General features: G+C 52.4%; 1 long non-coding RNA gene across 1 annotated transcript; it reads left to right on the top strand.

Moving 5' to 3' along the window:
- The first annotated feature begins 3822 nt into the window (after positions 1 to 3822).
- Positions 3823 to 24536, top strand: LOC125166711 (uncharacterized). The gene is made up of 3 exons (XR_007152507.1): positions 3823 to 3917; positions 23896 to 24167; positions 24435 to 24536. It is a non-coding gene; the product is annotated as an uncharacterized LOC125166711 (long non-coding RNA).
- The last annotated feature ends 863 nt before the right edge of the window (positions 24537 to 25399 follow it).

Here is a 25399-nt window from a genome sequence, read left to right as displayed (position 1 = left end):
GGTGTTTGAAGCCAAGCGGCGTGTGGGCGCCCAGAGGTGACGCAGACGTGTCTCTGGAAATGTGCGCTCACGTACACGCAAAGAGCATCTGGATTCAAGTTTAAGGTTAAAGGCGCGAACCCTCCCTGGGCCCCCCCACCCCCCCGGCCTCCTTCCCCACGGGCTGACGCCGCTTGGGGGCTTCTCGGTTTCCTCCTGAGACGAGGTGACGGGAATCTGGGCCCCTGTGTTTTCCCCTGATTTTCATCTCAATTTTGTTCTATTTTTTTTTTTTAATTTTTTAACGTTTATTTATTTTTGAGAGAGAGAGAGAGAGAGAGCGCGAGTGGGGGAGGGGCAGAGGGAGAAGGAGGCACAGACTCCCAGGCAGGCCCCAGACCCCACGGTGGGCTGGGTGTCCCCCATGTCCTGGGTGTCCCCTGGCCGTCAGACACCAGCAAACTAACTAATAGTCCCGGGGGTCGACAGGACAAAGCTGTGCGGAGGGTGGAGGGCGTCCAAGAGGGACGGTTTCTGAGTCCGGTGGGCCGGGGTGGGAGGGGCACACAGAGGCTCGTCCTTTGATGGGCACCTAGAAGCTTTGCACACGAATCATCGCAAAAGAGCACAGAGTGGGACTGCTGAGTTGAGTGTGACGTCTTCACGGTCATGGTGACCTAAGCTGTCTTCTCGTGCACACCGTGCAAGCACCTGTCTTCACACTGTCCAGCCCTGAGGGGTCCATAAAACCCGTTGATACCCACATTATAAATACTAGCGGTTGGTTTCGCATCCTTTATGCTGGTGAGCTGGAACACGCTTTCACGGTCTCCTGGGTGTGTATTCCTCACGTCCCTCTCCCTAGCAGCCATCCCTGTGTGTGCGCGGGGGGCCGGAGCAGGGATTTTGATGGCCCGGTTTCTTTCTGCTTCCTAAGACCTCATCATCGCGCTATCAGCCCTGTGTCTGTCATAGAGGGGCAAAAAGTTACCGGTTTGTCATTTACCTTTCAGCGCTCGTGTTTTTTAAATTTGTGGGAGCCAACGATAGCTTCAACTCGGAGGTGATTGCAATGTTTCAATCTTTCCCTTTATGTCGTTTATCTTCCTAAAGCAAGTGGTATGTAAGTATTGATCTGTATTGTGGTTTGTCACTTTGGCCGCACATTGGAGCCCCCTGAGGAGCCTGAAAACCTAGACGCCTGGGACCCGCCCGGGGGGGTTTCACCACGCGGCCGCACTTGAAAACCCGTTTATGTGGCGTGGTAATTTTTATAATTTCACTCTCTACATTTGCTTGCTCGTGAGGTTGGAATCTGACCTTATATTGCCAAAGTATTTAGCCGTTTTTCTTAAAGCCATTTGTTAGACAATTCATTCTCTACCAGATACTACCCTTTCAAAGATGTTTGAGTGTTTTCCTTTAAGACATTTTTTTAATGTTTATTTATTTCTGAGAGAGAGAGAGAGGAAGAGAGGGAGAGAGAGACAGAGTGTGAGCAGGGGAGGGGCAGAGAGAGAAAGGAAGACACAGAATCCGAAGCAGCTCCGGGCTCTGAGCCATCAGCACAGAGCCCGACGCGGGGCTCGAACTCGCAGACCGAGATCTTGACCTGAGCCGAAGTCGGAAGCTCAACCGACTGAGCCACCCAGGTGCCCCTTTCCTTTTTTATTTTTTAAAGATTTCTATTTTCAAGTAATCTCTACAGCTCCCGTGGGGCTGTAACTCACAACCACGAGGTCAACAGTTGCCCGCTCAACCGACTGAACCACCCAGGCGCCCCTGGGTATTTTTCTGTGTTTCGATTCTGTCCACCGGATTCCTGTGAAAGTACTTTACGGTATCGCAGAGGACGAATCTCCCATTGTTACTTTTTGAGATGTGGAGGTCACATGTCACTCCTAAATTGAGACTAACTGGACGGAACCTAGAGACTAATAATTTGCCGAGCCATCTGCATCGGGTGGCAGGCAGTTAATATTAAAAGTTGCTCTGTCCTCGAATCACTTACCGTAAACACATTTAAAGGAAATGCACACAGGGGCGCCTGGGTGGCTCAGTTGGTTAAGCGGCCGACTTCAGCTCAGGTCATGATCTCACGGTCCGTGAGTTCGAGCCCCGCGTCGGGTTCTGTGCTGACAGCTCGGAGCCTGGAGCCCGTTTCAGATTCTGTGTCTCCCTCTCTCTCTGACCCTCCCCTGCTCATGCTCTGTCTCTCTCTGTCTCAAAAATAAATAAACGTTAAAAAAAATTAAAAAAAAAAAAAAAAGGAAATGCACACATATTCATCCCCTGGCTTTTGGTGACGCCCAGGCTTTCCCTTTGAGGCTGGGTCTGCTGCCTGGTTCGGTGTGGTTTTCGTGCGTCCTCCATAACTGGATGTGTGGTCTGCGTCCTAGACTTCCCGTTGGTGATGGTGTCAGCGCCGGGGACGGCCAGCCCAAGTGCAGACTCCTTTCCGACTCGACGGTTCTCTCCCCTGCGCTGATTCGCTGGCTGTTTCTTAGGTGACTCACCTCCATCATGTTTCCCCAAAGCGGTCAGCTTGATGGTTTTGTTTTTTCGGAAAGAACCCCCTTTAATAGTCCCATTTTATGAGGTTATGTCAAAGCTTCGCTGAATTATAAAACCCGACTGTAACTGCACTTGGCCTCAGTGGGGAACACACGCAGACGGCTGATGACCATCAACCTGAGGGTGGATAGAGCCACGCAGCCGCCCACGGGGGGCCTGCCGTGGGCTCAGCCTGACCTGGGACCCCTCGGTGTATTTCGAAGAGGGTCATGGGCTCACCTGGTCGATGGGTTCAGTGGGGTTTCGGGGAGGTTCTGGGGTGCCCGTGGTGGGGAGGCAGCATGGAGGCAGGAAGCAAGCGTGGCCAGCAGAAGAAGGTGGGCCAGTGGGAACCCGTGTCTGCCCAGCGGTGGGGCTCTGGGAACGCTCCTTCTGTCCCTGCCACTCTCATCCTGTGCCCGACGAGGGGGATGCCACAATCGCCGTGAGCATTCAGCGTAAGGGGGCTATCGTGCCTGCACCCCGGAACCTGGGAATGACCCTTCCGTCACCCTCTACTCCCGCAACACCTGACGTACCCCAAGCTCGTTCTCATATCCCGAACTCGCACATCTCTCAGGCCCCCACACTTGGCCGGGCCACCGTGACCTGGGCCAGTGGCCTCCCTGTGTCCACTCTTGCCCGTCTCACACCAATTTTCAACTGGATAGTGATTTTTTTTTTTCAACGTTTATTTATTTTTGGGACAGAGAGAGACAGAGCATGAACGGGGGAGGGTCAGAGAGAGAGGGAGACACAGAATCGGAAACAGGCTCCAGGCTCTGAGCCATCAGCCCAGAGCCCGACGCGGGGCTCGAACTCACGGACGGCGAGATCGTGACCTGGCTGAAGTCGGACGCTTAACCGACTGCGCCACCCAGGCGCCCCTGGATAGTGATTTTAAAACACATCTAGGGATACCAGCCTCCCCTTCTAAACATCTGTGTCTCCTCCCCCCTCCCCTCCGCTCTTAAGATAAAGTCATCCGTCCTGCTCTGTCCTCAGCTCTCATCTCCCTGGCCTCTGGGTGCTTGTGGTGGTGGTGGCTGGTGGGGGGCGGACAGAGTGCTTCTTCACAGGGAGTCTGGTGCCCAAACTTCCCTCCGGCCCCCTGCTGGCCCAGCCTCACTCCTGGGGGGGCGGGGATTCTCTTCCTCCAACACACTGGGTTCTCAGGCCTGGGGGTCTCCTTCCTCAGGGACACTCACTCAGCTGTAGGCGGGGTTCTGTGGTTACCTGGTTACCATCTGTCTCCCCTGGGGGACGGTGGGCCCCACGGCCAAGGAACCCTGTCACTGAGCGAATGCTCTACAGAAAAGCTTCAAGTTTCGGGAGTGTTCTCAACTGGTCCTGAGTCAACTGCCGTCCCTCAACCTTAATCCTTGGTAACAAACTGTCACAGTTTCGGATCATACCAAATTGCGGCTTATTTGTAATTATATTAGACTTCTTTCTCCCCCGTTGAGCTCTGGCAGGGAAGGTGAGGCCGGCTTTGATCCGGGAGCAGGTATGTTAATGCTGCAGCTACAGGAAGCCCTCGGGATTGCCGCCCACCCCGCCGCTCCCGGCCTCCACGCCATTTATCTGCCCGGCCAGATTAAGGAGACCAACTTGAAAGGCGCAGGCACTTGGTCATATTTACATCAGCTGTATCCATTCTAAGGAAAAAGAAACACTTTATGGGGGAAAGAAAAAGCCTTAGTGACTCAGGGGTTCGTCGGAATCCCCGGTTAGTACAAGGTTTGGGACTTCTTCGTATGTTCCAGGGGTCTGCAGGCTTTTTCGGTAAAGGGCCCAGGGTGGGGGTGGGGCGCGTCTACACTCCTCTTTATGGGGGCTGCTCAGCCCATCGAGTCTCATTGCAGGGGGGGGGGCTTCGAGAACCACCCCCCCCCCCCCGCCCGCTTTCCTCCGACACCCCTCCCACGGCACGGCAGAGGAATCTTCCTGATGGGACCACTTGAGGGTCTAAGTCCCCCCTCCCCACAGGGCTTCCCAGGTACCTGACCGCCTCCGGCCCCCCTGCTGCCCCGCAGCCACTCCCCTCTGCTCTCCCAGCACTGGCACTCACCCGGGCCCTCCCCCCCCCACCCCCCCTGCTTGCAGACCCCTCCACGGCGGCGGAAGCTTAGATTTCCACGTATCCCCTCAAAACGTGGTGGGAACAGAAACTCTGGGTGGAGGGGCACATGTCTGTCCCATGGCACTTTGCACGCGGGAGCTTGGGAATCTGTACCCCGTGGCCTGGTGCACAGAGGGCCGGCCACCCCGCCACGGGGATTGCTGTTGTGGCAAGGACGCCCTCCCCTTGAAAGGGGACAAAAGCTTGAGATTCAAGTGTGGGAGTCAGTGTTCTCCAAAGTAGGGTGCTCTCCGTTACCCATTTGGGGGGGAAATCTTCTATTCACGGGTTTTTTTTTTTTTTCTAAAAATAAAAAAAAAAAAGGTATGAAGTGTCGCTGATATTTAACCTACCGGCAGAGGCTGGGGGCCTGTCCTGTGTCATCAGTCACAGGGCGCCGTGGCGGGGCCGGGATTCGTGGGGCCTGGAGCGCACACGCTTTCCAGAACAAAAGGGGTACTTGGGGGGTTCGGCAATGAAATGTATGTGACATCATGCTGAGGCCACCCGGTGGGACAGCCGTGCTGCCGTCACTCACTGCAGCTCTTTGGGACACGCTGTGGCTTTCACGGTTGGGTAAGCGAGCATACAGATTATGCCTCTTCCACACCCCTCAGTGCCGCCCCCCACCCAAGGCAGCGGGAAACCACAGGAAATGGCAAAAAGAAAGCCTTTGGGGCCTAGGCTGAAACCTTGGTCAGTTTTATGAAGCCGGGGACTGGGCACGACAATCGAATCAGAGGCTAAGTCAGGAAAAAAATGACAAAAGCCCTGTTGAAAATGTAGATTCATATCCTGATCTCCCACGGGGGCAAAATCCCCCGGGTGCACACCGTGCTTGGGGAGACTGGCGAGTGACCCCACAAAACCTTGGTGACTTAGCAAGACATTTAAAGGGAAGGATGGGGTGGGTGCACCTGGGTGGCCCGGTCGGTTGAGCTTCTGACTTCAGCTCCAGTCATGATCTTGTGATTCACAAGTCCGAGCCCCGCGTCGGGCTCTGTGCTGACAGCCCAGAGCCTGGAGCCTGCTTCACTTTCTGCGTCTCCCTCTCTCTCTCTGCCCCTCCCCAGCTCCCCCTGCGTCTCTGTCTCTCTCAAAAATAAAAACATTAAAAAAAATTTTTTTTTACGTAAATTTAAAAAAGTAAACCAAAATATGTCAGGATTGTCAGAATGGCATGTGCCATGACACGGGCTGTGGTCACGGCATCTCGTGCCGCGCAGAGGCTACTGGTCACGTCTACAAGGGGTACTTGGAAGATTTCAGTGACAGGTGAATCACACGCCTTTATTCTATGCAGAGACGGTGACCTAAATTTGCCGGCGTTTTCTGTGTGACGAATGACTGGTACATTGCAGAGGGTTAAAAAGAAAAACTTAATCCACATCCTTCAAGGTAAAGACAGAATGATCAATTTGTGATTGATTTGTTTTAATTTTTTTTTTTATGTTTACTTTATTTTTGAGAGAGACAGAGATCAGAATGCGAGTGGGTTAGGGGCAGAGAGAGGGAGAGACACAGAATCCGCAGCAGGCTCCGGGCTCCCAGCTGTCAGCACAGAGCCCGACGCGGGCCTCGAACCCGCGAGCCACGAGATCATGACCTGAGCCAAAGTCGGACGCTCCACCGACTGAGCCACCCAGGCTTCCCCAATTTGTCATTATTAGCTGTAGTCCACAGCGGACTTTAGGGTTCACTCTTGGTGTTACACATCCTACGGGCTTCGACACACGTGCCACGGCACGTGTCCACCGTTTGAATATCACGCACTTTCCCTGCCCTAAAAATCCTCTGTGCTCTGACTGTTCACCCCTCCCGCCCTCAGTGCCTGGCACACAGGGATCATGTCACCGTCTCCGCAGTTTAGCCTTTTCCAGAATGGCGTGTCGCCGGCGTCATGCAAGGCACAGCCTTTTCAGATTGGTTTCTTTCCCTCAGTGATACCATTTAAGGCTCCTTCGTGTCTTTCCATGGCTTGATCATTTCTTTTGAGCGCTGAACAATATGCTATTGTGGGGCGGCGCCACGGTTTATGTATTCCTTTACTTACTGAAGAACATTTTGCTTACTTCCTAGTTTGGGCAATTAGAAATAAAGCTGCTATAAACATCTGTGTGCCGCTTTTCACGGGGACAGAAGCTACAGCCCCTTTGGGTAAATACCAAGGGGCCCAAAAGCCAAATCTTATGGTAAGAGCATGCGTAGTCGTGTAAGAAACTGCCCGTCTGTCTTCCGCGTGGCCGCACGATTGTGCACGCCCACCAGCAGTGACAGTTCCCGCCGCACCACAGCCCTGCCGGCATTGGGTGTCAGTGTTGCAGATTTTGGCCATTTTGGCCTTTCTAACAGGTGGGTGGTGCTAATCAATTTGCATTTCCCTGAAGACATGACCTGATCATGTGTTCATGTGATTGATTATCTGCCGTGGGTTTGTTTTCTTGGGTCAGGTGCCTGTGAAGATCTTTGGCGCATTTTTTTATCTTTTTTTTTTTTAAGTTTATTTATTTATTTTTGAGAGAGTAGTGGGGGGAGGGACAGAGGGAGAGGGAGAGAGAGAGAGAGAATCCCAAGCAGGCTCCGATCTGTCAGCACAGAGCCCGAGGTGGGGCTCGAACTCGCAAACCGTGAGATCGTGACCCGAGATGAGATCAGACGCTCAACTGAGCCTCCCAGGCGCCCCTGGCCCATTTTTAATTGCATTGTTTTCTTGTTAAGTTTTAAGAGTTCTGTGTGTCTTTTCAAGGCAAGTCCTCAGGTACATTTTTGCACACATTTCCTCCCTGTTTCTGTTTGTCTCTTCAGTCGGCTACTGTCTTTCATAGAGCAGAGGTTTGAATTTCACCGAAATCCAGCTTAGCGTCGTTTTTCATGGATTGTGCCGCCTTTAGCGTAGAATCTGAAAAACTTATCACCAACCACGGTCACCTAGGTTTCTCCTGTGGGATCTCCTAGGGGTTTCGAGGCTTTCACTCTCCTTGTGGGTCCATGATCCATTCCGAGCTTGGGTCTGAGCTCTGTATCGAGATTCTTTTTGCTTTCACATGGATGTTCGATTGTTCTATTTCTTTTTCCTTTTTTTTAAGTTTATTTATTCTTGAGAGAGAGAGAGAGAGAGAGAGAGAGTGCTCGAGCACAAGTGGGGGAGGGGCAGAGAGAGAGAGGGAAACAGAATCTGAAGCAAGCTCTAGGTTCTGTCAGCACAGAGCCCGATGCGGGGCTGGAACCCATGAACTGCGAGATCATGACCTGAGTCGCATTCAGACGCTTAACCAACTGAGCCCCCCCGCCCAGGTGCCCCTTGGTTGTTCCATTTCTTGAGAAGACTATCCTCTCTCTGTTGAATAGCCTTCACTCCTTCGTCAAAGATCAGTTGATGTGTTTGTGTAAGTCTGTGTTTATTCTGTCCCATTGGTGTGTTTGTCTATTTGTTCACCAAGAACACACCATCATGATTTTTGTAGCCTTACTAAATCTTCAAGTTGCATAGTTTTCACCCTCTGACTTTGTTCTTCTCTTGTGCTACTGTGATGGCTATTCGGGGTCTTTTGACTTTTCTTTCTTTTTTTAAGTTTATTTTGAGAGAGAGAGAGAGGCCGAGTGAGAGGGAGAGAGAGAATCCCAAGCAGGCTCCAAACTGTCAGCGCAGAGCCTGACGTGGGGCTCGCACTCAAGAACTGTGAGATCATGACCTGAGCTGCAGTCAAATCGGAAACTTAACCAACGGAGCCCTGCAGGTGCCCTGCTCTGTACTGTGTTGTGTGTGGTTGTTGTAGATATTACAGTCTATAAGTGACTTATCCCACACTCCTCATATCAAAGACTTAACATTTCGAGCGAAGCATCGAATGTTTCCTTCCATTTAGGTCCTTTTATTCTTTCCACTTTTTAAAAAGATTGGATTTCCTCTACGTACACTGAGCGCTGCGTCAGGTAGTGTTAAAAGATTTGTTTCAACCATGAAGTCTGATTTAAGAAACTCATAGAATGGTACTCTATTATTTCCCCCCTATTTTCCCCCAATGCATCAGTCTGCTAGGGCCCCCATAACAAAATACCGCAGACGGGAGGGATTAAACCGCAGGAATTTCTTTCTCAGGGTACAAGAGGCTGTGAGCACAACATCAAGGTGCCAGGAGGGCGGCTTCCCAGCGAGGCTCTCCTCCCGCCCTGCAGACGGCCGCCTTCTCCCTGCCTCCTCACTTGGCCTTTCCTCTGTGCGAGGAAACCTCATGTAACCTTAATTACTTTCCAAAAGACGCTGTCTCCAAATATGTCACATTGAGGGCTGGGACTTCGATATGTGGATTGGGGGGAACACGATTTGGTTCATAACACTCGCCGCCTTTTTCCCTTTCTGCAAACAATATCGAGCGCCTCGAGAACTCACGGGCCATCCTCGCGCAGGCAGGTGGATCTCTGTGTGGTTTCGTTTTCCCTGTGCGTGGCTGAAGTGAGCGCCCCAGTCGCTGTTGGAATACTTAAGTAATTCCTTTTGGTTGAGTCTGATTGTCATCCTAGGAACAGGCATGTTGCACCTTTCTGATGTAGACGCATTCTCAGAGTTAACGTCCGCTTCTCTTAGTCGGCTGGATCTCAATGTAACCTTAACACGTTATCTTCACCGGTGTATCGGAGCCACTGGTGAAATTTGAATCGAGTTGTACATGAGACGACAGCATTACAGCAATACTCAATTCCTAAATTTGGTCAGTTTGCTAAGGTTGTATGAAAGCATGACCTTTTTATTGGGAAGCATACGATGAACTATTTAGGGGTAAAGGGTCATTATGTCTGTAACTTTCTCTCAGATGATGAAGTAATAATACTAATAATATAATTATATCTACAATGTATGTATATGTAAGGTAGGTATCATATATAGGCATGTATATGAAAACCCACATATAAAAGGAGAGAGAGAGAGACCCGAAACATGTATTTCATGTGACGCACAATGCGAAAAAAATGTTTACAATGGATACATCTGACCGAAGGACATATAGGAGCTCATTATACTATTCCTGTAACTTACGTGTAAGTTTAAAACATTTTTCCAAATAAACAGTCAAAACATTTCAGAGTTAAAAAGACAACCCCTCCCCTCCCCGCAACTTGACCTGGGGGTATTATATCGTCCAAGATATTAAAAGTAGGATGAGGTCTATTTTTTTTCTTCAGTATATAGTGTTAGCAATAAAGACAGATTGAAAACAAAATCACACTACTAACTCCAACTGGCCAATAGTCGGTAGGTGTCTCCAAGTACAGAAAGCAGCTCAACAGAATTTGGTGTTTCCGTCGATTCCCCCGGAAGATTTGGTGATATTGTTTAAGGTGGCAGAAGCTGTGGGAAAAGTGTGCTCGTCATGAACCATTGACGAGCTTGTTGTGAATCACAGATACGCAGTTTGAGACGGAGACTGGAGGTAAATAAACTTTGTGCCCCCAAAGATCGGAAGGCTATCGACTAGACCCAGGAGCAGACGAGGCAAGTCAGATGTCTCAGATTACGGTGGGTGGTTGTGTAAAACACCTGAAAACCCGGACAGGCGCTTGGGAACGGACATGACCGATTCGGCGGACGACGTCAGCACAGCCAAAATTCCACAACGGGGTGAGAAAATGAAACCCTGCAACAAACGGGAAGGTCATAAGTGACTGAAGATCACGACCAGAAGTGTTTGAGAACGTTAACCAACTCTGAGATACAAACGCTTCTAGAATAAAAGGAGGAAATAAAATACGTGAAGACCTTTGCTGCAGGTGTGACCTTTTACATGAGAATGGGACATAGTCGGGGACAGTGTAGCTGACATGAATTGCTTGGAGCCCACGCTCAGCTTTATGATTTAAGAAGCATTACGTCAAACTTTCAAAAACCCTACTTAAGCATGTAGAGCATGAGAACATGCAAAATCTTCACCGTAATTCCCAAACTGAGCCGAGGCCATCGCATGGCAGCTCGCCAGCAACTTGAGGCTTCCGTCCGAAGTGGCGAACATCCAGCAGAGAACCGCAGAAGGCTGAGGAAGAAAAGACTCCTCCTCAGCACCCTCCTTGGTTCACGCGGGGATCCACGGGCTGGGTATTGATGAAGGAGGAGGAGAAGAGGACAGGAGGGGGCGTGAAGAGGGGAAGGGGAAGACGAGGAAGACAAGGAAGAGGAATTGGTGAATGAAAAGGAGGCGCGCAAGCAGAGAAGGGGTGCGTCCGGTAAGGCATTGCAACTCCAACTAAGTAAACAAACGTCTTCCAGGGAAACTTTCCCAACGTAGATTTAATCACTGATCGTCGCCAACGGCGACATCTCTACCGATCAAGCCATCCAAAGATCAAACACTCCCACAAATGGAGAGATTATGTGACCATCAGTGACAGTGGCTTATCACCCAATGGGGATCCTCTTAAAAAGAAATGTCTCTAGGATCGAGTCACTTTGGCAAACAAGAGGACGGCATCCACACCGGGGGGGTGGCTGAGCTCAAACCCAGAACTGCACGTTAGGACGCCTAGACAGGCCTTTGCTTTCTCACTCACCCCTCTCCCCCTTGCTGAGGGACAAGGGAACCCCCGTAAGTGACAATGTGCATTTCCAGGGCATCAGCTGCCCTGGAAATGTGGACAAAAGCACATTATTCTGAGGTTGAAGCAAACATGTGAAACGTAGAGTAAAAGAACAATTTGCAAGAATTTTTAGTGAAACATATGATGTCAAGGAAATGTTGCTCTTGAAGTGGCTGAGTCCCTGGTGCCGTGGGGGGCGAGCCTGCTTCCCGCTGACATCAGTGGGGCTTTTTGGAAGCTTCACCCAAAAGTTCCCTTACATATCGTTGTCCCGAGCTCCGTCACATTGCCATTGGAACTCACAAGGGGGCCGGAAAACACAGTTTCTTCAGCTGGGCGCCTCGCCCCCCCACAGCGCGGCTGGGGCCCTGTTAGTTAAGGAAGACAGGCGTTGGGTCCTTAGCCAGCAGGGTTGGCCACCTCGGGAGAGCCCCTGCCACTTGCTGGGCCTGGCGGTGGCTTTGCGCTGATCACTGGGAAATGGGCATCGAAAGCCTACGACGGGTACCGAGCACTCAGCGACGCTGCTGCAGGTGGCCGGTGCTGAGGGGGCGGGGCTTTGCCAGAGTGACCTTGTTTATGTTTATTCTTGTTTCATTTACTTTGCTCATGTGCTTTGCTCGGTTTGTTTCCCGTAGGCTCCTCGAGTCCCATTGTAAATAATCCCGCAGCGGGCCTGCCCTAGGCGAGCGACAGGTGCGGTGATATTGTGAACTTAGGCGTCCCCCACCATTTCTGTATTTGAAACCTTCAGCTGTCCTGTGTCACCATCGGGTGAATGAACGAGGCCAATTATTCTCCATAAAAGGCTTTAAAATCTCATGGGCCCCCTGGATTTTTCTGTCTTTTTTTAAGCCCCGAAAATCATTCTTCATTTCAGTCTCGGAGTGGGGCTTACCTTACCGAAGACTTCACCCTGGCTGCGTGTGATGTTCTCTTGCCACATTTCGTCTCACTTGTCACTAAAAGTGGATTTCTCCTCTGAAATGCTATTTCTGAGACCTTCCAGTTCCGGAATTTGTCCAAAACTCTCGCTTTTTTATGGTAAGGACTTAGGAAACAAGAGAATCGGACGTGTCGAATTGCTTTGTTACGTAATAGGCCAACGCGCCTTGACTTTCACGCCACACGTGTCATGACGTTGACCTCCTTTTTGCTCCGAACTGGCCTTTGCTATAAAACATTAATGTATAAATAAGTAGGCTCCAGTATACTGAGGAATAAAAGTACAGGAAATTCTTTATGTTCGCATAAAGATCCTGTTGTGCTCTAAGTATGGGAGTGACGTATACTGTTTGGAGGGTGTGGGCTGGGTGGAGCGATGGCCGGCATTGGGGCTGCGTTGTCCCTGTCTCGCTTGGTATGTGTGGCCCCCTCCCCCCACCCCAGCCCCGCCCCGCCCCCAGCCGCCCTTCCGGGGGTGTTTGGGGGTGTGGCCGAGTGCACGCTTCTGCACCCACATTCTATGTTGTTAACACAATTCAACGGGGTACCTTTTCAAGGTCCCATTGGCTTTATTTGGCGATTCATGAATCGGGCAGCGCCCCATCGAGCAGGCAGAGAGGAGCTCTGAGGAGCTGGACAAAACGGAAGGCTCACGGGCAGAAGAGAGTGGGGACAAGAACCTGATAGGAGTCAAAAAAGCACACTTTCCCTCGGGGACGGCAGATGTCTCGCAAGTACCTAATGGTAGTTAGAGCTGGTCAGGCGATTCCTCACGGGCGGGCTGAAGTCTCCGTTTCCCGGAAAGCGGAAACCACGCCGAAGTCTCAGTTTGGTGATGCCGGGCTTGGCGTAAGCGACTCCATTTTGAGCCTTGTTGTTTAAATGACGTCTGCATCCAATCTCATGCTTCCAGCGGTTGCGCCAAATTCCGTGGTGAGCGTTCCACCCCGTTTTTCTTACCTGCTCTCACTGGGTGGCTTACGTCCGCAGAGATGACACCACGGGCGAGAACAAGTGGCCCGGAGAAGCCAGCGCGGCGGCATCAGATGAAAGAGTGCCAGGCCGGGGACCCCGCACAGGGCAAGCCCGGTGCGCGCAGGCCGGGGTGACGTGTGGTCACGGGAAGCTGGAAGAAGGACCTGGAGGCAAGAAGGGGCCAGATCAGACCGCCAGCCTCGTGGCGAAAGGTCCCCGGGAGCTGAAAGGCGGAAACGGCCAATTACCCTTATCAGCCAGCGTGTATTAAACGTCCCTAGGTGCCAACATGTCACCCACCGCGCAGCTTGGCGGGGTGCCGTGGCCTTTGCCGGGCCGGCGAGATGCACGGGGCGTGAGTCGGTCATCCCCCAGAGTGACAGGACAGAAGGCCCGGAGCTGCATTTCAACCCGGAAAGACCGAGTTCCGGATGCACACGCCCCCGCCCCCCTGCACAGTCAACTGCAAGGCCGAGCGGAGGGCAGGGGGAGACGGGGACCCGCCACACAGATTTTGCCTGGTTTTCCCCTGGAGATGATTCGAGAGAAAGAAATAGACAAACCCGAAGGAAGACTAGGGACCGGCATCCCCAAAGCCTGCGAGCCAGCGAGGAGGAACCAGTACGTGCTCTTGTGCGTCTGATACGACACACGATACTGACGTGTAACCGGGCGGCTGGCATCGTGCGTAAGGCACAGTGAGGCCAGTGCCGGTGCTGTCCAACCAGAGGGCCTGAATGGTGGGGGGCAGCATGTAGGGGCGACAGGGGTCACCGAAACGTGGGTGTGGCAACAACCCCGCGCCCCATTTGCAATCTTGGCCTTACGTTCCAGGGAGGACCTGGCCCCCGTCAGGGTGCAGATGTGAGGCAAGTTTCCCAGTTTTTAAGTTGTGGCGGAAATCGGAAGGCCTCCGCGTGGCTGAGGGCATCACCGATCTGCGGCACCGAAGGGTGTGTGTAAAAGCCTGTCTCCTGTTCCCTCTCAGGACCTTCTTCCTCGGCTGGTGGAATCCAGGGTAAAGTGGGATAAATCCAGGATAAAGCAGGATGTGGCAGAAAGGCTGGCCCGAGGCCAGGACCAGGTGAGCTACTCCCGGACACCTTTGCTTGTCTCTCTCACCTCTTTCCGCCCCGGCCCCCCGTCCAGTCGGGCTGTCTGTACCCGAGAGAAGGCCCAAGGCGCTGGGGGTTCAATGTGGAATCTAGAAGAATCCATAGTAGACAAGAAAAAATGAAAGGATTCAGACAAATGCTTTTTCTTCTTGTTTTTTCTTTTTTTTTCTTTTTTTCCAGACAGATGCTTTCTTTATCCTGAGAATAGTGACAGAGCCCAGCTGAGTGTTGGCTAAAGGTGACCGTCTCACCCGTGTCTCCACTGACTGAGGCCAGACTTCTCTTTACCAAGCACAAAGCCAGATAGCTGGGCTTAGTTTTCTAAAGCATGTCAAGATTACATCAGTATAACCTGAGAAACAGTCGGCCTTCTTAAGGTGCATGTGACTTCTTGAAATTCATGAAACGAAATGAACAAACTTTCCCCCAAGGACGGCCCATCATGGATTATGAGCTAGAATTGGACTCTGTTTAATACGTACAGGCTATGGGTTAAGGGTGTCGGCTGCAGAATGCTCCCAAGCTCAGGAAGGGGTAAAGACACACACCTGTAATATGCGCTCACACGCGCACAGACGCACAAACTTACACGGCTCACGGAGGTGCACCTGTTGTCTGTCGGATGAGGGACCCTGACGGGATGATGTTCTTGGCGGCCCATCCTGCCTCTAACATTCTGTGAATATATATGATCTAGAAATCCAGGGATGTGTTTATCACCACGACCCTGACAGCACAACCACACTGGAAACACACACATACGCTTACTTGGGCCTTTAATTTAGAAAACAAAACGTGTCCTATTGGTAATGTAGTCTAGCTTTAAATTGGATTGTTTTTTTTAAAACACATAGTATTTATTTTTGAGCGGGGGAGGGGCAGAGGGAGAGGGAGACCCAGAACCGGAAGCAGGCTCCAGGCTCTGAGCTGTCAGCCCAGAGCCCGACGCGGGGCTCAAACTCATGGACTGCGAGATCATGACCTGAGCCGAAGTCGGCCGCTTAACCCACTGAGCCACCCAGGCGCCCCTATAGTTGATTCTTGAAGCAAAGAATACAGTGGCAAGTTGTTGGCATATGTTTGGGGCTGTCCAAGAAGACTGGTTTGTTTTCCTGAGCCGGACTCGGCTGTACCAGGGTTCCCCAAATGTGCTGAGTCATCACGGTCACGGGGGCTCTTGGTAAAAATGTGCAGTTCTAGGCCTTTCCCCGAAGACTCGGATTTAGTTGGTCTGTGTTGGGACCCAGGAATCTGTGCTGTTATCAAGCTCCTCGGGTAATTCCTGTGATTACCTGTGATTCCTGTGATTAGACAAGTCTGGGACGTCCTGAACGGGGTAACCTGCTGTCCCTACTGGTACCCGATTCTGTCTGGACGTGAAGTTCAAGGACGGGTCATGATCGTAGGCGTCTCCGTTGGAGCATTGACTGAGGGTGTGCTTTGCTTTACGTGTAATAATTTCTGCACCAAGGACCACTGGGGCTTGAAAATGCTCTGCTGTGCGTCCTTCCGGGCCCCCCTTATATTCCTACTTGTTCTTATTTCTTGTTTTCCCATCTCTTTGAAATTTTCACAGACCTAATTAATACTCTTTCATTTGGGATTCAGTTGGATGTAACTTTCTAGCTACTTCTATGGGCTTTTTTTCTCCTCGTTTTCTTAGAGGGGTGCAGTTTATGTGACTACGTTTGGATTTTTTAAATATTATCTCAAATACGATACTTGATAAGACCCTTAATTGTGCTTCAGTTAATATCATCCACTTTTTTTTTTTTTTTAAGTTTATTTATTCTGAGAGAGACAGAAAGTGAGCAGGGGCGGGGCGGAGAGACAGGGAGAGAGAAGGAATCCCAAGCGGGCTCCACACTGTCAGCGCGGAGCCCGAGGCGGGACTGGAACTCAGGAACCGTGAGATCATGGCCTGAGCTGAAACCAAGAGCCAGACACTTAATCGACTGAGCCCCCCACACGCTTCAGTCCGTTTGCTTTTTACCAGCCTGAGCCTGGGTACCTCGCTGTCTGTCGGACTCCTGCTTTTTGGTAGAAGTAGCCTGCTCTCACGAACTAACTTATCCCGGAGGACCGAGGCCAAGGAGTCGAGGTATTTGCAGCATGCCCAGAATATTTTGACACGCATCCGAAAGCAGAAGTGTAAACCGGGAAGGATTTGTGCTGGATTCGCTCGTCTTGAGAAGCAGCCCAGTGTGCTGCCCGTGTGGGATAGATCGGTCTGTGCGTTAGAGACGTAAAGAGGGAGAGAGAGGAACCCGTCCTCGGCGGTTCTCATTTCCAGCGGTGGAGGCAGGACATGAACAGAAACAAGCATAAAACGTTTGTTTCAGAACAAGACGGTGTGTGAGTCAGAGGAGAAGGAATCCCGAAGCAAAGCATACCTTCGCCGCTCACGTCGCATGTATTCTGCTTCTCTGGCCAACATGGACTTCTCCAGGAGGTGAGTTCCTTCCTGAATGTGTGGGTGTATGTGGATTTTCTAAATAGTGCTCTGCAAACTCATATTCACTGCCTTGTCACGGATCCACGAGAGAATCGTCACTCTACATAGTGGTAGCACACGGTTCCCCAGTAAAAGAAGGGTCACAGGGGCGCCTGGGGGGCTCAGTCGGTTGAGCGTCCGACTTCGGCTCAGGTCACCATCTCGCGGTTCGTGGGTTCGCGCCCCGCGTCGGGCTCTGCGCTGACAGCTCGGAGCCTGGAGCCTGCTGCAGATTCTGTGTCTCCCTCTCTCTCTCCGCCCCTCCCCTGCTCACGTCGTCTCTGTCTGTCTCTCAAAAAATAATAAATAAACATTAAAAAAAAAGATGTCACAAAGGCCAATCGGCGAGAAAGAAGCTGTCAGAGTGTAGATCTAAACAGTAACCGGAGTAACCCCTGCTCTATGAGATCCTCGGGGACCGTAGGAAGTAGCCCTGGGGGAGGGGATCCTTACCCTTGAGGATTGTATAATTATTCCATCGCGGCTGGAAATTGCGAAAGCATCTTATTGGCACAAACTGAAAACCAGTGTTGCTCTCCCAGACACGCATACGCCCGCAGAACGGAGCTAACCCTCACAAGGCACCCAGGGAACCCGGGAGCGGGCCACTTGGTGAGCGGTGTGCCCCACGCCGGGCACAGTGTAGGTGCAAGGCCAAAACGTGCAGGGCTGCATAATTGGTGGACGAGGCAAACGCAAAACCAAATGTTACGAAAGCGCACTGGAACAATGGCAAAAGAGAGACAGAGGAGAGGAGTTGTTAAAACCTCTCCATCATCTGCCCCGCGTTCCAACCCGGAGGGCTTTCCCAGGCCCCTCGGCAACAGAGGCAAGCTAGTGTCTCCTGGGACAGGGAACAGGGATGGGGGTGACAGAAGAGACCACGTTCTTGGAGTCAGAGCCTCTTTCAAAGCGAAGGCCCCTTCTCTTCTGCAGAACCCCACACGCTGAGCATGCCTCACCCCAGGCCACCACGGATGTTTCCCACGAAGCGGTTTAACAGACGGCCCCGCCCGCCCGACTGGAAGAATCCTGTAGATTTCTTGCAGCAAAGGAGTGAGTTTCTGGTTGTTTGCAGGCAAGAGCGTCTCCCTTTTAGGGGCCAATTCAGCTCCGGCCATTAGCATTTGAATCGGTCCACCAGGCTGTTTTGATTGAAGAGAGAAACACAGCCTTTGTTGCTGTGATTTAGGGGCGTAAGTAATTTTCCAACCCCCTTTAATCAGTTCACACAGTTGGGGAAATGGTAATATATAGGAAGGGTGTGGTCTGGCCTCGGAAATGCAGATGGGGCTCCTGTCCGGAAGGTTCCCCGTGGCAGCTCCTGGCCCTGCCTGCGGCCGCTCTCTGAGCTCTGGGGACCCCCCCCCCCCGCCAGGGCCGCCTGTCCTCATCAAAAATTGGCTGAATGTCTTCAACACGTTCTTTGTTTGGGTTAAACCGACTCGGGTGATCACAGAAACCCAAGGGGCCCGGAATGACACACGGCCGTTGCCTCATCTTCCGGGGCTGACCCGTGCTTCTGACACACGGATATGGGCCAACCCGGGGGTCCCGTCTGAAACATGACGGGAAGCTGGGCTCCCTGGGTTCACCGGGCCACTTTACAACCTGTCATTGACTCGCTTAGCAGACGTGCTTCTGTGGCTGAGAAAACCCGCCAAACTTTAGGTTTAAAGAGAGGGGAGACGGCGTCTTCCAAGATCCCGTCGGCCTCGTTTTCCTGCCGCACCTTTGCTCATCTCGTGCGCGTAGACGCGTGGCGGTTTAGGCTGCGTAGCAAGGCAGCGCCTGGGGACGACCTAGCTGGGAAAAGCAAGGTCTTCGCGAAGCTGCTGCCCGGGCCGCCGGGCTCAGAGCCGAGTTTCACGCGGCGTGTTGGTTTCTCCGTGGACACTCGGGCAGAGGCCTCGGCCGAGCCGGGTGCCCTTCTCAGCGCTCCGAGGCTTTAGCTCCGTGGCCCGACGGAGAGTGACCGGTTGGCTGAGTATCCCCCCGCCCCGCACCCCCGCCGCCCCCAGCGTTGACCAAACACCCCCGGAGGACGCCCGAGCCCCGAGGCCCCACGCAGGGGGGTGCACCGGGACCCCAGACGGCCGTCGGGGGGCGGGCCTTGGGCTCCAGCCGGGAAGGAACTGCAGTGGTAGCCGCGGAGGCGACGGGAAGATGCTTCACCCCGCTTGGCCCGAGACCAGAGTCAACGACGACACGTTCGCCCCAAAACGTGCCTTCAGAGGGCACCCGCGCCCACCCAAACACACTCTGCCCGCTACCTTGGCTACCGTATTTGAGAGCCACCTTTCCCTCCGCGGGCGAATTCCCTCTCTGAGACTGGGTTCCAGTCTCCCTTTACCTCTTCCCTCCTGTCAGCTAATCCATCACCTCCTCCAGGAGGCATTCCCGGACTCCTCTACCTCTCTCACTAGCTCCTGCCTCAGCTGGGGCTGAACTTGTCCCTCGGCGAGTTACGTTCTTCGGCTTTCTCGGAGCTCTCAGGGCCTCCGAGGCGGGTGCCGCGGCTCCTAATCACCGCGTGTCCTCCCGTCGCCGGGCCCGGGTCCTTTTCCAAGAAAAGCAAAGTGTCAAGCAGCTGTTCCCCAGGAGCTGATGAAAGGCTGTGTTTGTTTCTTCGTTGGTGTTTGCTGTGTCGTGTGCACAGGGACAAATGGCAGGAGGGGCTTTCAGGCACCTGTCTCATCCCAGCGGGAGAGGCACCCGTCCTGCTCCTGCGCCCGCTGGTGCCCCCAGCCCTGCCCGGGGCCCCCCGGGGCCTTGCTATGGGCTCGCCCTGGGGTGGGGCTCACCCTGTGCCCTGCTTCACCTGGCCTCACCAGGAGGAGCACCGGGAAGGAAGGAGTCCCCTGGGGCCGGGCGGTGGTCGCTGTGAGGTCTGGAACTTGACCTGGACAGCGCCCAGGGCTGGTGGAGGCCTGAGGGGAAGTCCCCACGAGACACAGTCTCCCCACCTCCGTCTCCAAGGTCACAGGGCGCAGGATGCAGGCCGTGGAGGGGAGGGGACAGCACAGTGACAAACGTTCATGTCCCATTAGCACTGAGAGAGAGGCAGCAGCTCGGGGCGGGGGGTGGGGGGGCGACGACTGCATTCTAGGCCCCGGGGCCAGCTTCCCCGAGGACCACCGTCCCTTCGTCCCCCCCCCGAGCGATGAGGGGTTCTCGTCACATATCGCAGCTCAGCGGCTGCGAGGGTCTCGGCTGAGCGGAGACTGACGCCCTCCATCCAGGAGCCACCCCCTTGGGCCACCGACACTTCTTTGGCCCCACACTTCCCGGCTCGAGACCCACTTTATGTTTAATTCTCCGAGTGAGCGAAAGGAAAATGCAGTTTCAGGGGCTACACCAGGGGGCCGGCGGCACCACTCGTCCGTCCGCGGTCGCCTCCCGCGTGGCACGCCGAATGCGTCCCTCACCGCGCCCGGCCGACCGTTGCTTCTTCCAAGATGCCTGTGAGCCGCAGGCTCCCAGCAAGAAAAGCTGTTGAGGCCGCTCTAACAACAGCACTGTGTGTTCAAGGAGTGCTGATCCTGACAGCTTTGCTTCTGTTTGCTTTTCTCTGCTTGGTGCTACCGTGAGCAGACTCCTGGAGAGGGGCAGCTGGTTCGCAGATGTGGCCGCGGAGGGCAGAGCCGGAGACCTGGTCAGTGTCGTCTGGTCTGAGGCCGCACAGCGAGGCTCTGTCTTCGGGCTGGGGGGATGTGGGCCAGGGGCCCGCAGGGCGGGGGCGGCCGGGGGTGAGCAGAAATCTCCAGTGAAAGCTCTGATCAATGCCAGAGGGCTGCCTGTAAGCGGGGGCTGCCGTTTAGAACTAAGGGTGAAGAGGCACATGCCCTGCCCTCCTCCCAAACTGCACTTCCATCCCGGGGTTTCACGTGGGGACCAGAGGACAGAGGGGTTGGTGACGGTGGTTACAGAGATAAAAACAGAATCTTGAGTCTGACTCAAAGACAAAACGCGATGTAAACAGCACTTGCCTGTCCGTGTTCTGGCTTCCCTGTCCCTTCCCTGCATCGCCAGGGCACTGCCCAGCAAGGCTGGCACGCAGGGGGTGTGACCGGACAAGACGAGCCGGGGCTTCCAGGGGACGTAATGCTATTTCTTGGCCGTAAGGAACTATCTCCTACAATATCAAAGGGTATGCGAGGAAAGATTTTAAGATCGGAGTAAATAAACCCACACTTTAATGATCCTTCTGGTCCAGCTTTACCAAGTTCTGTTTTAAAAGTTGACACTCACACCCTAAATGTCATGTTTGCTTCCTAAAGCGGGACTGCGTGTTCTCAAGTGGACACGGGCAGCGTGCAGCGCGGCCCGGGCCCAGGGGGAGGAGGACAGGGGGCAGCGTGTGCCCACCTAGGCAGCGGCCCGCAGCACAGCCTCCCCTCAGCTTCCTGAAATGCGACAGTCCAGCTGCTAAAACAGAAGGTCCCAATCGGAAGACGAGAGGGCACCAACCAGCCCGGTGTGGCATGTGAGTAGTCTGGAAAAAAAAAAAAAAAATGCCAGAGAGAAGAAATAGGGCAAAAACCCCAAAGTGCAGTTTTTGAGAATTTAGCGTGAAGGGATAACAGCGACCGAATGCGAAGGATGCCAGGTTTAGGGGGCAGGCTCTCCGCCTGAGGCCACTTTCTCCGGGAAGCCTTCCGGGACGCCCCCCAAGAAAAGGTGGGTACCCCGCATTTCCCTCCACTCCCACCACAGACCCGCTCTTTGCCTGCCTGCCTGCCCCTCCCCCACGGTCCCCCCTGTTGGAAACCCAGCGAGGGGACCCGGCCTACCGCCTTCCCTGCATGCCTCCTGCTTCTGGTTCAGTCGCTGGCAAGCAGCAGGAGCTCGGTTAATTTTTCTTGAATGAATGAATGAATGAATGAATGCACGAGCTCCCTCTGGTTCAGTTTTCCACCTATGTCTACGGCCCCCCTTCTCGCTCCGAGGCCGGATGGCACCCCAGGCGTCGCAGGGCAGACCTGATTCGACTCCCGGCCACCCCCTCTACCCACGAGGTCTTTGTCAGGCCCAGCCTGGGTTTCCTCATTTTGTGCGGTGCGTATGGAGATACCCACGCGAGGGTCTTGCGTGGACTCAGTTGAATGACGTCTGTCAGGCACTTTTCGTACCCCTGGGACGTGCTACCAGCTCTTTGAGCGCTGAGTTCTTTGTACAATCCAGGTCCCGTGTGTGCAGGCGATGTAGGTGGCGGTCGTCGAGAGCGCCTCGTGCGGGCGGGAGCAGGCGCCCCTGGCCAGGCATCTCCCATCCCTCCCAGCGACCAGGTCCACCAGCGGAAGCAGCGAGGGCCCCCTGCCTCCTTCCCGGGAGACACCCAGCTGCGGCCGGGCCTCTCACTGTGTTCAGCTGCGTTGGGGGGACAGCTGTTTTCAGCCATGGTCGGTCTCGAGGTGGCGTGGCAAGGCCTAAGGCGCCTGGATCGGTCTCTTACGACCCGGGTACCCCGTCAGCATCCGCTTTTCATTTCGGAGTCCTTTCCAGCGTGACTGAAATGAACAGAGTTACTATTTGCGTCAAGGCAACTTGTACTTTCGAGCGTAACTGTCACCACAAAGCTGAAGCTTAGCCCAGAGGCCGGTGACGCCTGAGGAATCAGGTGCACGCTCCGTGCAGGTCGGGAGCTGGTAAGGAGCCGGAATTTGCTCTTAACCCAACGAACGCTGCCCTCCGGCCTCCAAAAAATGTCACAGGTGGTGTTCCTCTGGGCACTCGGGTGTAGACCCGGAACTGAAGACGAGACAGGATCATCGGGTACCGGCTGTCCTCTGATCTCTGTTTCCCGGGTAGCCCTCAAATTCTACTCGATTATAGATGTTTTGTGGATATTAGTTTCAAGCCCACACATACAGCCCACGTGTGCGCTTCCTGAGTCATTTGTTTGTTTGGCTTTTCACGCGACTGCAGCGGAGATCTTTACTGCACGCACACGTAGGCATACGCGCACACAAACCCTCCTTAATAGTGATTTGTTTTCATTTCTCTGATAACTGGTTTTGGTGAAGCTTACTTTGTCTTGTTGGCAGCAGGCATGGTTTTATTTAGCCGAGATCTGTGGCTCTCAAAACGTCTTCCGAAGCAGAATTGTGGAGTATAAAATGTGAATCCGAAATTTACACGCCTTATTTTCAGAATTTTGAAAACATTTCCGTGAGTGCCCCAGTGCTCAAAATTTCCAGCCTGAGATATAACTGCCTTACGGATTCGCATATCAGAAAAAGAGGTCGGGGTGCCTGGGTGGCTGACTCGGTTGAACGTCCGACTTCGGCTCGGGTCACGATCTCACAGTCTGTGAGTTTGAGCCCCACATCCGGCTCTGTGCTGACGGCTCGGAGCCCGGAACCTGCTTAAGGTTTTGTGTCTCCCTCTCTCTCTGTCCCTCCCTTGCTTGTGCTCTGTCTCTCTCTGTCTCAAAAATAAATAAATGTTGGGGCGCCTGGGTGGCTCAGTCGGTTAAGAGTCCAACTTCAGCTCAGGTCACGATCTCGCGGTCCATGAGTTCGAGCCCCGCGTCAGGCTCTGGGCTGATGGCTCAGAGCCTAGAGCCTGCTTCCGATTCTGTGTCTCCCTCTCTCTCTGCCCCTTCCCCGTTCATGCTCTGTTTCTCTCTGTCTCAAAAATAAATAAACTTTAAAAAAAATTAAAAATAAATAAATAAATGTTAAAAAACTTAAAAAAAAAGAAAAAGAGGCATAGATATTGTAAGTATGAATGGATACACAATAAAAAATTTACAAGTGAGTCTTCAGAGAGCTACTGAATGGAGAAATCTGTTGGCAAATGTCTAGTAGATCGAGGTGTTTAACGTCAGAATCATAAGCTTGGGGGTGAAAAGCACTTAAAATATATTTTATATGATTATGTATGTGTGATTTTTCTTGGAGAAAGGATTCACAGGGTGCTGTCTTTAAAAATTAGATTTTAAAAGAGGTGTGTGATCCAAAAATGTTTAATGCTATGAAGTTCAACGAAGTGGAAAAAATCGTACATTTGCAGAAAATACTGTACATTGGTGTTAATACCATTTTAAGAGTTTATGTGTAGAAAAAATTTAAATATAGTCTTCAAGTCTCTCTCTCTCTCTGTCTCTCTCTCTCTCTGTCTCTCTCTGTCTCTTCCTTTAGGATTAACCTTCCAGAACACACAAGGGATGAGCCTGCTCCATCTAGGATGGCCACAGTACCTCTGACTTTGGAACAAGCAATTCAGACTCACCACGTTGTGGTTCGCTCGTGTCTCTTCTCTGCCCCGGGGGTTAGGCGACGCAGTTCCCGGACGAGCAAAGGAGGATTCCAGTGGAAGGGAAAGCAGAGACGCTGGAGGATGGGAGGTTGCGGTCAGAGCGGGATGCCCAGCACGATCTCTGAGTCTGAGCAGCTCTGGGCAAAGCCCAGAGGTAAGAGAGTAAGCACGTGTCCTCTGTGGAGTAGGGGCAAAGGTCATGGAGATTTCGAGGCTGAGAATTAGATGGGTCAGCAGCCTGAAGAGAGGGAGATTCCCAGGATAACAGCAGGGGTTGGGGGGGGCGGTAAATTGTTTTCTAACTCCTTGGTGAATAAGAAACATGGCCAAGAATTAGGGTCCTAAGAGGCGGTGGGTGCACTTGGCCGTGGCACTTGGCCTTTGGAGTTTATATGTAGTTTTCCCCTTTTCTTCTTTGCAGGAGGCCAGGACAGCAAGGCGATATTGGACCAACTACGTGGACCAGGAATGAGACCGTAGCATCACCTTGATGAAAAGGATGAAGAAATGTTGAAACTCCCAAAGAAGCAATTAAATGGCAGATTTCTTTTTCCTTAGTTCAAAGTTATGATAAGCAACAATAGCATCATCCACTAAATAACATATTCGTTATAAACGTAACATTTTCCATACAGAAGCCTGGAACCATGAATGAGAAGACGTAGAGAAAGGAGAAGAATAAAACTCACAGAGGGATGAGATCATGGAAATTAGCAGATGGAGAAAATACCTAAGTATGATTTATATGGTTAAGTAAGTTTCAGAAAAAAAATTTAAATTATGACTAAGCACTAGGAGACTCTAAAATGAATCAAGATGTTTGAGGGGCGCCTAGGTGGCTCAGTCGGTGAAGCATCCGACATAGTAGGCTCAGGTCATGATCTCGTGGTCTGTAAGTTCGGGCCCCATGTCAGGCTCTGTGCTGACAGCTCAGAGCCTGGAGCCTGCTTGGGATTCTGTGTCTCCCTCTATCTCTGCCCTCCACCCCCCACCCCCCCCCCCCCCCGCTTACACTCTCTCTCTCTCTCTCTCTCTCTCTCTCAAAAATAAATAAACATTTAAAAAAAAAGATGTTTGAGAAAGAATGAAATAGAGCTTTTAGAGTGGAAACATAATAAATAAAAAATACTCAATGGGGGGCTAAAGAATAGATTAGACATACCTGAAGATAGCATGAGTGAACTATATAGATCAAAATTATCCAAATAATAATATTTGGAATTATCCAAACTATAGCACAGAAAAACAAAGTGACAGAATATATAATAACAGAGAGGTTAAAGGAAACAGAGGTTCTAGTGAGAAAATCCACCATACGTTTAATTCTGGCTTAGTAGAAATACTTGAAAGAATGGGGAAGAAGAAATACCTGAAGGAAAAAATTTA

The sequence above is a fragment of the Prionailurus viverrinus genome, chromosome B2 (genome assembly GCF_022837055.1).
Source record: "Prionailurus viverrinus isolate Anna chromosome B2, UM_Priviv_1.0, whole genome shotgun sequence".
Classification (NCBI taxonomy): Eukaryota; Metazoa; Chordata; class Mammalia; order Carnivora; family Felidae; genus Prionailurus; species Prionailurus viverrinus.
The sequence above is the reverse complement of the archived record's forward strand: the minus strand, read 5'-3'. Positions and strand labels throughout refer to the sequence as shown.